This window comes from Drosophila suzukii, chromosome 2L (genome assembly GCF_043229965.1).
Source record: "Drosophila suzukii chromosome 2L, CBGP_Dsuzu_IsoJpt1.0, whole genome shotgun sequence".
NCBI classification, from domain to species: domain Eukaryota; kingdom Metazoa; phylum Arthropoda; class Insecta; order Diptera; family Drosophilidae; genus Drosophila; species Drosophila suzukii.
The window spans coordinates 10,608,767-10,621,234 of record NC_092080.1 but is presented as its reverse complement, the minus strand read 5'-3'; the positions used below and the strand labels follow the sequence as shown (position 1 = coordinate 10,621,234).

Sequence of the window (12,468 nt, the reverse complement as noted above, 5' to 3'; positions counted from 1 at the left end):
TATTAAAGCCAATTTTTTAAAACAATTTACAAAATGAAATTAGAAACCATTTTAAGGCTTGCGCTGACGTACAAATATTAAATAAAATATTTTAACAATATTTAAAGCTTTTCGTGAACACATTTCTCAGAGAGATGTTGAGTAAGTATTTTCTTGGATTTTCTCATCTTTGTTCTGAATCTAGTTTTAAATATATTCAGCAACTTCTGGGTCGCCCCTCGCAGGCCCGTTCGCTTTGTGTCCCGCTTCGCCAGAAATGGCTTATTATTTCTGATATTTTTGTTTAGCGTTTTGCTGCCACCCCCATTGGGGTATTTCCAGTGCTAAACTTTTGACACCCACACATACCACACACACGTCCGACACACACACTCACTTGTTGTTGTGACACGCACGCGATGCATGTGGCGTCTGCCGGAAATGCCAAGCTCAACGTCCAAGAGCAAGAACAACAAAGCCGGGAATCAACTGTTGGCATGTTGATGTTGACGCCTCGCCTCCGCCACCCCACGGCCACCCACATCCCACCCATCTACGCCCTCTTATACCCACCACCCACCGCCTCTGCCCCGCTTAGCTGACATTTTTGCCAGCGTAATCACGATTAAACTGTCAACGGCATACTAATTAGATTTTTATTTTTATTGCGCCATGACAACGCCGCATGACGTTGTCGCGTCCTTCCGCGTCCGCGTCCAGCAACCCACCCAAACCACCCACCCAACGCCCATAAGTGGGCGGGGTCCCTGCTTTGCTACTCTTTTTATGCCCTAGCTAAGGGTACTTTAATTCTCAACTAATATATATTCTAGTTCTATCTAGAAAACTTAAAGCTTTCTAATATTTAAGATAGAACATTCTTTATTAGAATATTGAATATAGAATTAGTTAGAATAGGATCTGAGAGATCTTATAACAAGCTTTATAATATTTAAGGTAGGACATTCTTAAATATAATATAATAGTTTAGAATAGGATCTGGGAGATCTTATAGGAAGCTTTATAATGTTCAAGACAGCACTTTTTTTAATAGAATATAATAACTTAGAATAAGATCTGGGTGATCTTATAGGAAGCCTTATTATATTTAAGGTAGAACATTCTTCAATAGAATATAATAAGGTAGAATAGGATCTGGGAGATTTTATGGGAAGATCTTATAGGTATTATGAAAATTCATAAATTGCAATGCATTTAAGACCTATATTATTTGGTTTTTGTAGTAAAATTATTATTTTTTTTATAATTGGAAGTGTTTGTAAACTTCGGCTTTCCCCACTTTTAAATCTTTCTTATTTTGTTGCTCTTTTTTTGTGTTGTTGTCGTTCTGAAAGGAGCGCGTGCCTCGCATGACCAAGTGACATTGCAGACGGTGGGTAGTTGTGGATGGTGGGTGTTGACCCCAGAGAGAGAGTCCCGGCCAAAGGAAGGCCCAAAATCCAGATCCTTTGCCAGGCACTTTGTGGCGCCTGCTACTTTGTGATTTATGTCTTATCATATTTATGAAAATTATTGTTATTGATGGCATTCAATATTAAGTGAACGGAAAAAAACAAGCCACGCCAACCAATTCACTTTGATTGATTGAAAGATTGAGCGTAGCATTTTCGTAATTGATTTAAAATGTGTGGCTTCCCTTGGGCATCTTAAGTAGGTCAGATGCCAGAAATGCTTATCACCAAAGATGGCCCTTAAAATAAAAGAGGAATAGAATGCTAAAACTTATTTCGAGGTTTGACAAGCACTTTTAAGATAAACAAATTCGTTTTTAGAAGTGGAGCTTTGTTTGCATACACACTTCCGCAACAAAACAAAACATTTATTTGCAAACAAAGTCGGTAAACTTATTCCTGATTAGTACAATTAAGTGAAAAACCCAAGTACGAAACAATTACTTCCTATTTCTGCCTCATGGAAAGTTGCATATCATATGCTCCAAGTAGTTCGTAATTGTGCTTGGGACATAAAGAAACTCGCTGGCTGAGTTAAATGTCCTCCTTAAATTTCTAGACGTCCTTTCTGAAGTACTTCCCCTGCTCCCATTTAGCACTACATTTTCTAAGGGCAGCGCCCCTTCTTTGGGTGGAGAAGCTTTTTTGTTTGGTTTGTTTGTTAGGGTCTATTACTTCCAAGCTGTTGAATGCGTCATCAAGAAATCCCCCAACTGAGTTCCAACTTTAAGCCATACACCTGTGAAAAGGCAGCCCTGCCCCGCCCCCAAACTTCCTCGACGCCTCTCCTTTGTTTATATTTTTTCAGATTTATTTTCATTAAGTTCCCGTACAGGAAGGAAAATGCTTTATTGTTGCTGCTGGCTGGTGTTGTTGGTTCACTGGACCAAGTGCTAATGCGGCCAGACAATAGGGGCGTGGCATGGCTGCGAAAAACAAAAGCCAATACAAACAAAAAATGAAGTATATATATAGGACCTACCTATATATAATAGCAGGAGGTAAATTTAATGAAAGTGCGCAAATTATAGAGGGCACAATACCATCGCCGCCATCGTGGTTATTGTTGAACTGCCAATTATGAAAGCGGAAATGCTTGTGCTTTCAACATAAAATAATTATTGGGTTCGGCATAAGGAAAACCAGGTATTATATGATTAAAGAGCCAAAACGGTTTTCCATGTAATATGTGGTTCCCTTTGCAGGCGACCTTCGATTTGAGTTTGGGAAGTCTTCTCAAATTCTCCTTTCTCACTTATATCGAAGAAAGATACCTATTTCCTAATCAAAATTGTTTCTTTTTAATTTTTCTGATTATATTTATCTGTTAATCGTTGACATTTGGTTTTGTTTTGTTTACTAAAATAGTTATAATATTCTAAGAATATGATGACAGATATTTACTGAAATCATATGAATTGTTACCAATGTTCCACATCGGAGAGAAATTTCAATTGATTTTCTTGTACGTAACTTATCACTCGGAAACATTTAATAGGATTTATTTATGCTTCAAAAGTTTAATGATTCCGTGCACGAAAAACATTTCATATCAATGCCAATCTCAATCTCACAGGAAAACCCATAAAAATCCACTCAAAGCCATAATTTGGATTATAAAAAAGTTTTCGCTCAGATCAGCTGAAATAGTTGCACACAGTTGGGTTGATTCTCGGAAGTAAAACAAAATTAAGCAGTAAAATTAAATATAAATATGAGACGAATACACTTTTAAGCTGTTATATAGTTATTTATGTTATGTTATATATGTTGATTTATGATGAGTATGCGAGAAATATGCGGAAATAAAATTTTTGCAGAGGAAAGTAAAGGCTCTCGGTAGAATGGACAGAAGCAGATGATGACGTTCATCATATTTTCATCCCCCCAATCATGACGTCATATGTGGCCAACGTGACGCATGAAAATTAATATATATACCCATAAACATTTTCGCTTTCGAGGACTGGTGCCCGAGTTTTGGACCAGGCTGTCAAACAAAGCCATAGAACGTGTTCCGTGAATTTCGCATTGCATATTCATAGCTGTGGAAATATTTTGAATAATGCTAATTTCATTTCGAGCGGTGTGCAAGTGTTTTTAGCAGCTTTAAGGCATCGCAAAATTCAGTTATCAACCGGGTCAATTATAATTTTGCTTTAAAAGCGTTAGGATGGAAAAGATCAAGACAATTAGGAAGATAGGATTTTAAGAGCGTTACACTAAAATATTCATGGATCAATATTTACAGGAAACATCGAAATTATTATCTCGTAGTATTTGTAAAGCTTAAATCCTGGAAAAATCTAGTGATTTATATTTTCAACATTTAAAGCTTTCGCGCCAGAATTGTATTTAGAAATCAACGATACATAACTTTGTTTGCTTTCACAAAAAGGGTCCAATGTACTTTAATAAAAAATGAGCCAACATGCCGCAATCGTTTCCTTCTATTTTCCTTGGTTTTATTATTTTTTTATGATTTCACACAATGAACGCACTTGGCGCACATTAAATAAACCCGCAAGAAGCATTTATCAAATTTCCCTCTTTATAAATGCTTTTTTTTCCTTTAGACTATGGCTGCGTAGTGCGCTCGTTTCGCTGGCTGGGTGTATTTTTGAAACATTTATAAAGCTGCAGGTGGGCAGGTGGGCAGGCGGCCAACGGGCAACAGGCGCGGCATCCTGAAACCAGGAGGTCCTGAAACTGGCAGGTGGGCAGCATAATGTGCGCCTAATGACAGCGATGAAGATGCCAAAATGATAAACAGCAACAAAAACAATGGCAATGCGACAGGGCAGAATCGCAAACAAACAGAAAATAGAAAATGTGTTTGGTCATTAGGACTTTAAATGAAAGTTGAAAGTATAGATAGTATAGATGCTTAGAGGAAAAGCTTAACAAATAAGAATATTTTTTTCAAGAAATAAAAAGAGTTATCTTATCTTTATAAATCAAAGCAATATAAGCAGTACTTATATTTCTTCACAATATTTTTGGAACCATACCATACATTTTCTGCTCATTCTTATAACTTACATCTGTAAACACTGGATAGTATAGATAGTAAAGGCGCTTAAAGGAAAAGCTTAAAAAAGATGAATATTTTTTCAAGGAATAAAAAGAGTTTACTTATCTTAATAAATCAAGCGAATTCTTACATATTTTATCTGTAAGACTGTAAGGTTTTTATAGCAGGCCAAGAAAATGTTATCTTTCATTTAAATGCCAGATGATTCATCACTTCAGTGACCTCTTGGACGGCAATCATTAGTATTCGGCTCCCTTTTTCCTGGGCGCACTTTAAATGTCAATTAGTTGTCAAACGTTTGGGTGCCCCGATCCCGATAAGTCCGAGAAAGATGCAGACGCTGAAAAAGTTTCCTGCATTTCGCTTCGAGCACAATGTCGAAATAATAATAATTTATAACTATCAATGTCATAAGTTCATGACATGCTCATCAATCAAGGCATTGGACGGCTTGAACAACATCGTCCCTTTTGAGAAAGGCGGTTTCCACTAAATCGAACTCCGGACCAAAAGACGTTGGCTGTCCGAGGGTTTTCCGCTTCGCCTCCGGGAAAACTTTTCCCAGCCCCCGCATAATTTTGTGTTGCATACTTTCCGCGCTACAATTGACAGCAATTGCGTGGCTGTCTGTTTGTGCGTGCTGACGCCTTCAAGTGTTTGCCAAACTTGGCGAAATGTTGCCGAAAACTTATTTCGATTTAACATGAGAAACTTTGACGGGCTACACGAATGGCGGGGTGTCCTTGCAGGGCACAGAAATGACAGAAAGTTTCGATCATCTGACAGCTGATTGAATTTAATAATGATACGAACTGCACCAATAAACAGAGGAAATGTTGGGGTAATTCGTTAATAATTTTTTAATTTCCCATATTTTTTCATAAAACCGTTGCTCTTGAATATCGGGTACCTGAAGATCTTGAGACAGTAGGTTTTTCGAATTTTTTTTAAAACTCCGGTTCACTTTAGATTGCATTTTTTCCTTATAGCTGCTGTGTACTTTCAATTCTCCTTTTGCATATATTTGTTGGCTGCATCTTTCCCTTTCTCTGCAGCTTATTCAAATTAAGTCAATTTTTTGTTAAATTTCCTTTCGCTTCGCCTTGACTTCCACGGCATCTCCGGGCCTCCATTGGGAACTCCTTTGGCCTGGCCTTAATCCTGGCCAGCAGCCACACCAGCCGCAACAGCGGCAAAAGCGGAATGTGTTGGCCCAGAAAGCCAATTTAAAAATGCCAACAATGATTTATGCCCACCATCTTCGTCCTGTTTTCGTCCTTTTATCCCTGGCTTTTACCAACTCTCTCTCTCTGGGACACACGTGGTGTGCAATAATTTAAATAGCCGCTTCAATCGGCTTTAATTTATGCAATTAACCCATATGCTTAACCCCAGGTTGCCCGGGCGCGATGTAACTAATAAAACTAAATGACTTAATGTCCCGGCCACACATCCTTTTGGCCCACTTGCGTGCCTTAACCCCACAGTGCCAAAGGTCGTGTTATCCGCAAAAGCAATAACAGCAATTGCGCCATGTAGAGCCTTACTTAAGCTAGTGGTAACGTCTCTATTTGGATTTTAACCGCTCAACGTTCGCCGGCAAAAAGTCATTGACTTCCGGTCTATGTATATATGTCTGTGTGCTTGTGTGCCTGTGTGTGTTAACAACATTTGCTGCAAAAGGCGCAATTAAAGAACACGACCCACGGACACGACAACAACGAAGTGCAGCTACATAAATGACAATAACAAGGGCATAACAGTGGGAGGGAAAGAGAAAAAAGAAAGTGGTCGGATGAAAGGCAACAATTTGTAGGATACTAGTATGGTGAACTTAAAATACCCTTATAGATATGCTCGAAGAAATGCATTACTAATTTAATAGTATTTGATATTAAATGGGGTATAGAAGTTTATCAGTCATAAGAAAATTCGATTTGAGAAACAATATTTGAATGGGTTTTTTTTGTTTGTTATTAGAATTCTCCTTGTTTTCCAAACAATTTTTCAAAATGCTGTAAATTATTTAGCAAATACTTAAGAGATTTAAATAATAAGTTTAATAAATTCTGTTATATGGATATAAAAATAATGTTTAAATAGTCAGACTTACGCTGTTAATAATGCATTTTACCTGCTACTGAGGTTTTAAAATAAAGAGATCTCAAGAATTCGCGTCTTATATGGTTTATTTAAGGAAAATTAAAGCATTCTGGTTTATAATTCTTATAATAATTACGTACTATATTATATAAAGATAATGTAACCAGTATATCAATACATTTATCTTTCTAATGCTTTCCTGGCCAAGTCCAAGTCCATGTCCTTGTCGATTAACTCGCCTAGCCGCAATAGAAAACATCAGCGACAACAATGACTACCCGACAGCAGCGAGGACTCGTGATGTTGGCCCTGCGGACGTAGTTCCTCGTTGGTGGATGGTTGGTAGTCGGTTGTTTTGCCAGTGGATGGGTTGATTGGTGGTTGAGTGGCAGTTGCGAAATGCCATTATAAGCATATGTGCCGGGTCTGGGAAGTTCTGGGCGGGATGCGGAGAGCACCTCCGGCTCCTGAAGTGCTTTCAGAGCTAGGCAAATGTGTGTAATATTACGGGTAATGTGTTCAGTTTCCTCTCTTATGGATACTATCTTCATTCCTGATCCCATTGAGGGCTGGCTGACAAGTGGGGCCCTCCACATGAACCCTTATACCCATAGATGGTTTAATGGCACGGCTTCACATCCCTATCTCTTTAATTGCATTTACCAGAATTTGTTTGTATTTTGATAACTATTTTGCCGCAGACACATGGTAAACAATCGTTGGCTGGCCAAAAATTCAGGAATTGCAATGCGGTTCATGGCTGTTTGTTTTTCTTCAGGTGCCAACGGCATGATTAAAAATCGTTTGCCTAAAATATTCCATCATGCTGTGTGACTATGGGATATTTTCACAGCGGTCTCTGGCATTTTCCAAATGTTTTGCATGGCTTTATAAACATGTGTGCATGTCGAAAATGTATATCTGTAAAAGAGGCGTTTATTTTGTGCCAATGTCTAAATGACTGCTTCTGTTTGTTTGAAGTTTGGCAATAAATTGGCCAAACTATGGTTTTAAAATATAAAGCTGTTCAAATCCTAGCTACCGTCATAAACCAGGGCAAAATAACTTCTATAATATTTAATAATTCGGTTTTAGCGAACTAAACAACATTAGCCAGCAGAATGTTTAGCCTACGCTCGTGCAACTCCACACAAAAGCACCACACACCATCCCCAGCCCGGTAATTAATTACACATAATTAATAAATTTAAGCAATCTTATGCGGCGCTTTGCAAATAAATCACTCGACTCAAAGTGCCGCCTCAGAAATTTAATTACACTTTCATCAGCTAATCACACAATTTGCACCACCACCCGAAAGGGCTTTAAGAAGCCATCGCCAAGACGCAAGCGGCGGCACTCGTAAAAGATGCCATAAATCTGCCCAGGATACGTCACTTACCCCATCTCGACTTTGCACTTGATGGGAGACAGATCCTCCAGATCCACATCCCCGGTCCCGCGTGGCATCCAATTATAACTCACGCCAGACGTGATAAATCAATAAAAGTGTCCCCGGCAGGAGACCCGGGGAGGTGTTTACTCGCCTGACGGCTTCCCTTGTCGATGTAAATATGCCAAAAAGGGGAAGCATAATGTGACATAAAGTCTGGCTCAAGATTAATCTCCGTCCTATTGCAAAGTGTGGAGGCTGAAGTAGTTGAGGTGGTATCTCAACTTCAAAATTAGTTCGTCTATGTTGTAAATGGGCGTTTGTGCAAGGAACAGTGCAATGGATTAAGTATCAATTGGGTTAAGGAATTTACATTGTTTTTTATTGTTTTTAAGATATTTCCAAGAAAATTTATATTTAAGTTACTTACAATAAATAGAATCTTGATCGACAAAATGTTTTTAAGATATGGTGTAAACCATGCGCTGATCCACGGGGAAAATGGGGAATAAATCCCTTTACTCGGGTTAAAAGTATATGTAATGTATTTCATTCCAAATTTTTTATTTCAAATTCTGGATCCGCCACTGGTGTGAACTTAATTGCGGCAATTATACACAATAGTAATTTCTTTGCTTAAATTAGGAAGTACTTAGATGACCTAAAACTAACCTAGACTAAAATCGAACTTATGACTATTCCCAAATATTTTTGGCCTTTACTAACGCATCCCCCGCTTCTTGCTCTTTTCTCATTTTAGGTAATTGATTGCAAAACAATATTAATTTCTGCGCTCCTGTGTGTCGAGGCGCGCTTGAGTAAGTAAAGGCCATATATCACACGTTTGAGTAGATGCCGCGGAGGGGGAGAGGCAAACAACTACTAAATAATTGTTAATGTATTACGAATAATTTATGACACTATTTCATAAAAAGCAATAATTTTTCAATATCAAACGGAGCGGCAATGGCAATCCCCGTCCCGTTGGCAGGGTTTCCAGGGTGTTGCACAGTTGCAGCTGAAGGATCCCGAAGCTTTCCCCGGTGGATGCTGCTGCTTTCGTAATAAGCTTGATAAATAATAAAATAGCATCGGGAAGGCAGGGCCAGGACCAGGACTAGGATCCTTTTGGGCAAAGGGGCTGTTCCGCAGAGCCGGGAGCTGCAGAGTGAAATTTATCATTTTTCATGGCTGCAAGCTGCACTTTTCTTGAAACGTTTCACTCAGCATTGGAGTTGGGTAGGGAATCGCAACCACCCGGTTACATATAATACTTTCGGACTCGGACTCCTTAGATGTCAGCATGCTGGTGTTGTTTTTTCGGCTGGGTCCTCTGGCAAATGTTTGCGAGCAAAGATTAATTGATTCCACTTGGCTGCATCTAGAGTGTCCCGGCTGGTAACCCCCACCAATGGGGATCGCTTCGGAGCGATGAGAAAAAAAAAACAGAGTTGCTTTGGGTTCCGGCTGGGTTATGGTTAGTTTCGACTTATCTTAACTTTGGCCAAGAATTCCATTTTGATTTATGATTGAAGTTTTCCCAAGCTCTACTCCCAAAATACTTATGAAACTTATGTATATATTATTCGATTTAAATCTTATTGTTCAGGGATTTTTTAAAAATCATGAAATTTGTCAAGAGACTTACTAATATAGATCCGCTCAAGATATAATAATATTTAAACTAAAATTTATTGATTATTATTAAGCTGCATACATACATATAAACTTGAAGGGATTTTTTTATTTATCTTGATAATGTACTTTTACTTAACCAATCCTCGAAAACAGAATGAAGGGGAACATTCTTTCCGGTTTCCTGGAAATACGCTTAAAAATTATACATTCCACTCTTAGTACATCTTGATTGATGTGTGCACACACAGTTCGGTATGAGTTGCTAATGCTCCACATGATTAAAACTTTATACATTTTCACCACTGCAGTTAACTGCAGTCTGCAGCACAACAGGCGGGAGAAAAGAAAACTTCGCCAGAACTTGTCACGAGTGCCAGTTACTGGGCAACTTTATGTGGAGGTTGAAGGTTTCTTTGCATTTGCCGGGAGGTGGCTACAAGTTGTTCCGGAGATGTGGCTCAGTTTAATGTTTGACAGCCCCACCGCCACCCGGACCACTCGATTCTGTTGCGGTTTTGGCAAGGTCCCTGGCTTGTCAGCCATTTTGAAGTGACAAATATATTTAATTGCTTGCAAAAGTTTGCAGCGCAAAAGTTTGTGATAATTTTCGGTTCATTTCTATTTTTTTGTCTTTTTTTCCTTGTTCGTGGCTGTATGTACGAAATGGACGTTTTTATAATTGCTTGTAATTACTTTTTCATTTGCAGCCCTAATGAAATTTTCGGCACTTCGTTTCTGCACAATATTACTGCTGGTAATTCATATTTGCACACACATACTTAAATACGAATCCAAAGCCCAGAATTCATCTTAAAAATGCAACAGCCTGCAATATGGTTTCTGCTGAATTAACATTTCATGTGCAACGAGACTGCTTTATCTTCCTTTCATTCCCAGAAATACAAAAGAGTACAGAGTCCCAGCTACACGAATTAAATTTAATTTTTTTTGTTTTTTATTAGTTGCAGGAAAAGCCTAAATGTATCTTTATGAAGAAGAATTGGAAGCCTATTAACACCTAAAATTGTGACTTTGACTTTACTAAAAGTTAAAGTAACTTAATAAAAAGCTAGTAGTGGTTGAAGCCTACTTGATTTAACCTATTTGGTAAACATGATTCATATTTTAATAGGGTGACGAAAAATTCAATAAAATTCTTTAAGCTCATTTATTCTAAATTCTTCTTATAAGTGGTGTATATACATATCATAAAAGAAAACACAAACACAAAAAATTTGGAACTAATTTTTTTTTTCTTTTAAGCATCTATCTCTTATAATTACTTTTGGTTTTAAGTACCGATTTTTTTCAATTGATTGTGAACCTTTTAATAAGCGTAAGCCATTTTATATCGGGTTCTTAAGCCTAAGTTATTCAAAGGATTTTTATTTATTCGGGCGAGTTTTATCTCCTTTGAAAAAATAATCACTTGTATTCAAATTATCAACATAAATTCCGCAGAATTATGGCGTTCACGAGGCGCGGTGAAAAAATGTTGGCATAAAAATGAAATATTAAACATTTTTTACCGAACCACTAAAAGTTATTCCATGTCCTGAGCTCAGCTCAGTTGATGTTTAACAGTAAAATGCGAGTTATGACTTGGTGACACATTAACGAGCCCAAGTTGGGGGAAAAAAAACAGCGGCAAAACAAATACATAAATTTCATATTAATGCATTTTTTATGCAAATACTATGACCGGTTGAACTATCCAACGGACCAAGTTGGGTACAAAAAGCGCAGTAAACTCTTTATCGGGGCCAATCGAATTGCCATTCCGGATCCGGATTCGGATTCCCTTTGATGTTTGTGCGCGGAGTGGCAAACAAAAGGTTCTCCATCCCACCGGAAATGGTTCCAGTCGGTAGGTGTTTATGGGATTACCCAGGCCCTGATGATGATGTCGCAAGAGCCGGCATCACCTTTGCCATTTGACTGTTTGTCAACACTAATCTGCTGCAGCACAGGCACACACTCCCGGAGAGGAAATCGAACTCCTGCTGCGACAACACAATCAATGTAGAAATCGACAAGGATCCGCCTCCGCCCACTCGGCATTTGAGCCGGAAATCAAAATAAACAACAGCAAATCAGTCAAACAAACAAATAAACAAGAAGCGAACTCCGGCTAAAAGCAATAGAGCCACAATGTGTTCCACATTCGACGGGCTCTGAGTGCCACATATAGAGTACATATGTAGTGCCCCCATTTTTGGCCAGTTTTTGTGCGTTTGCGAAATTGGTTGTGGGCTGCGATTTGGGGCCAGCTTGGCCCGTAATAAACTCCGGCCAAGCTCGGGCACAATTAGCCGGATTTCGGGTGGGCCACAGAATCAATATGGGCGAATGTGAGTCCAGATGCTGATGGGTCATCCCGATGTATTAGTTAATCCAGCAAATATATTAGCACATTTGTAATGCATAATGCAAGCAGAACAATATATTCATTTCGCCCCACATGAGTCATATGGCACTTGAATGTGTTTACCAACAGCAAAATGAGCTATAAATAATGGGCTGACCTGAGCAGAATGAAGTTCAACAATAAGTTGATAACAGGACGTCAAGTAAAGCAATATAAAGAAATTAAATCAGATTTTATATATAAAAAAAAATATATATAGATACATATATAAAGCAATGTAAAGAAATTAAATCAGATTTAATACATATAAAAATTAAAATCAATTTATGTGCATAAACTGTGCTAGAAAAGAAAACATATTTATACATGTTTATTTTTACATATGCTTTTTAAATTGACTTTATTTTACCTTTAAAGCGTTAAAAAGTTTTTTTTAGATTTCACGGTCAAAAATCCGTAAGACATAATTACAAAGCAATTC

General features: G+C 38.1%; 1 protein-coding gene across 1 annotated transcript in view; it reads left to right on the top strand.

Moving 5' to 3' along the window:
- beat-Ib (beaten path Ib) overlaps positions 1-12,468 on the top strand; it is a 62,081-nt gene that overhangs the window by 26,472 nt on the left and 23,141 nt on the right. The window lies entirely within an intron of this gene.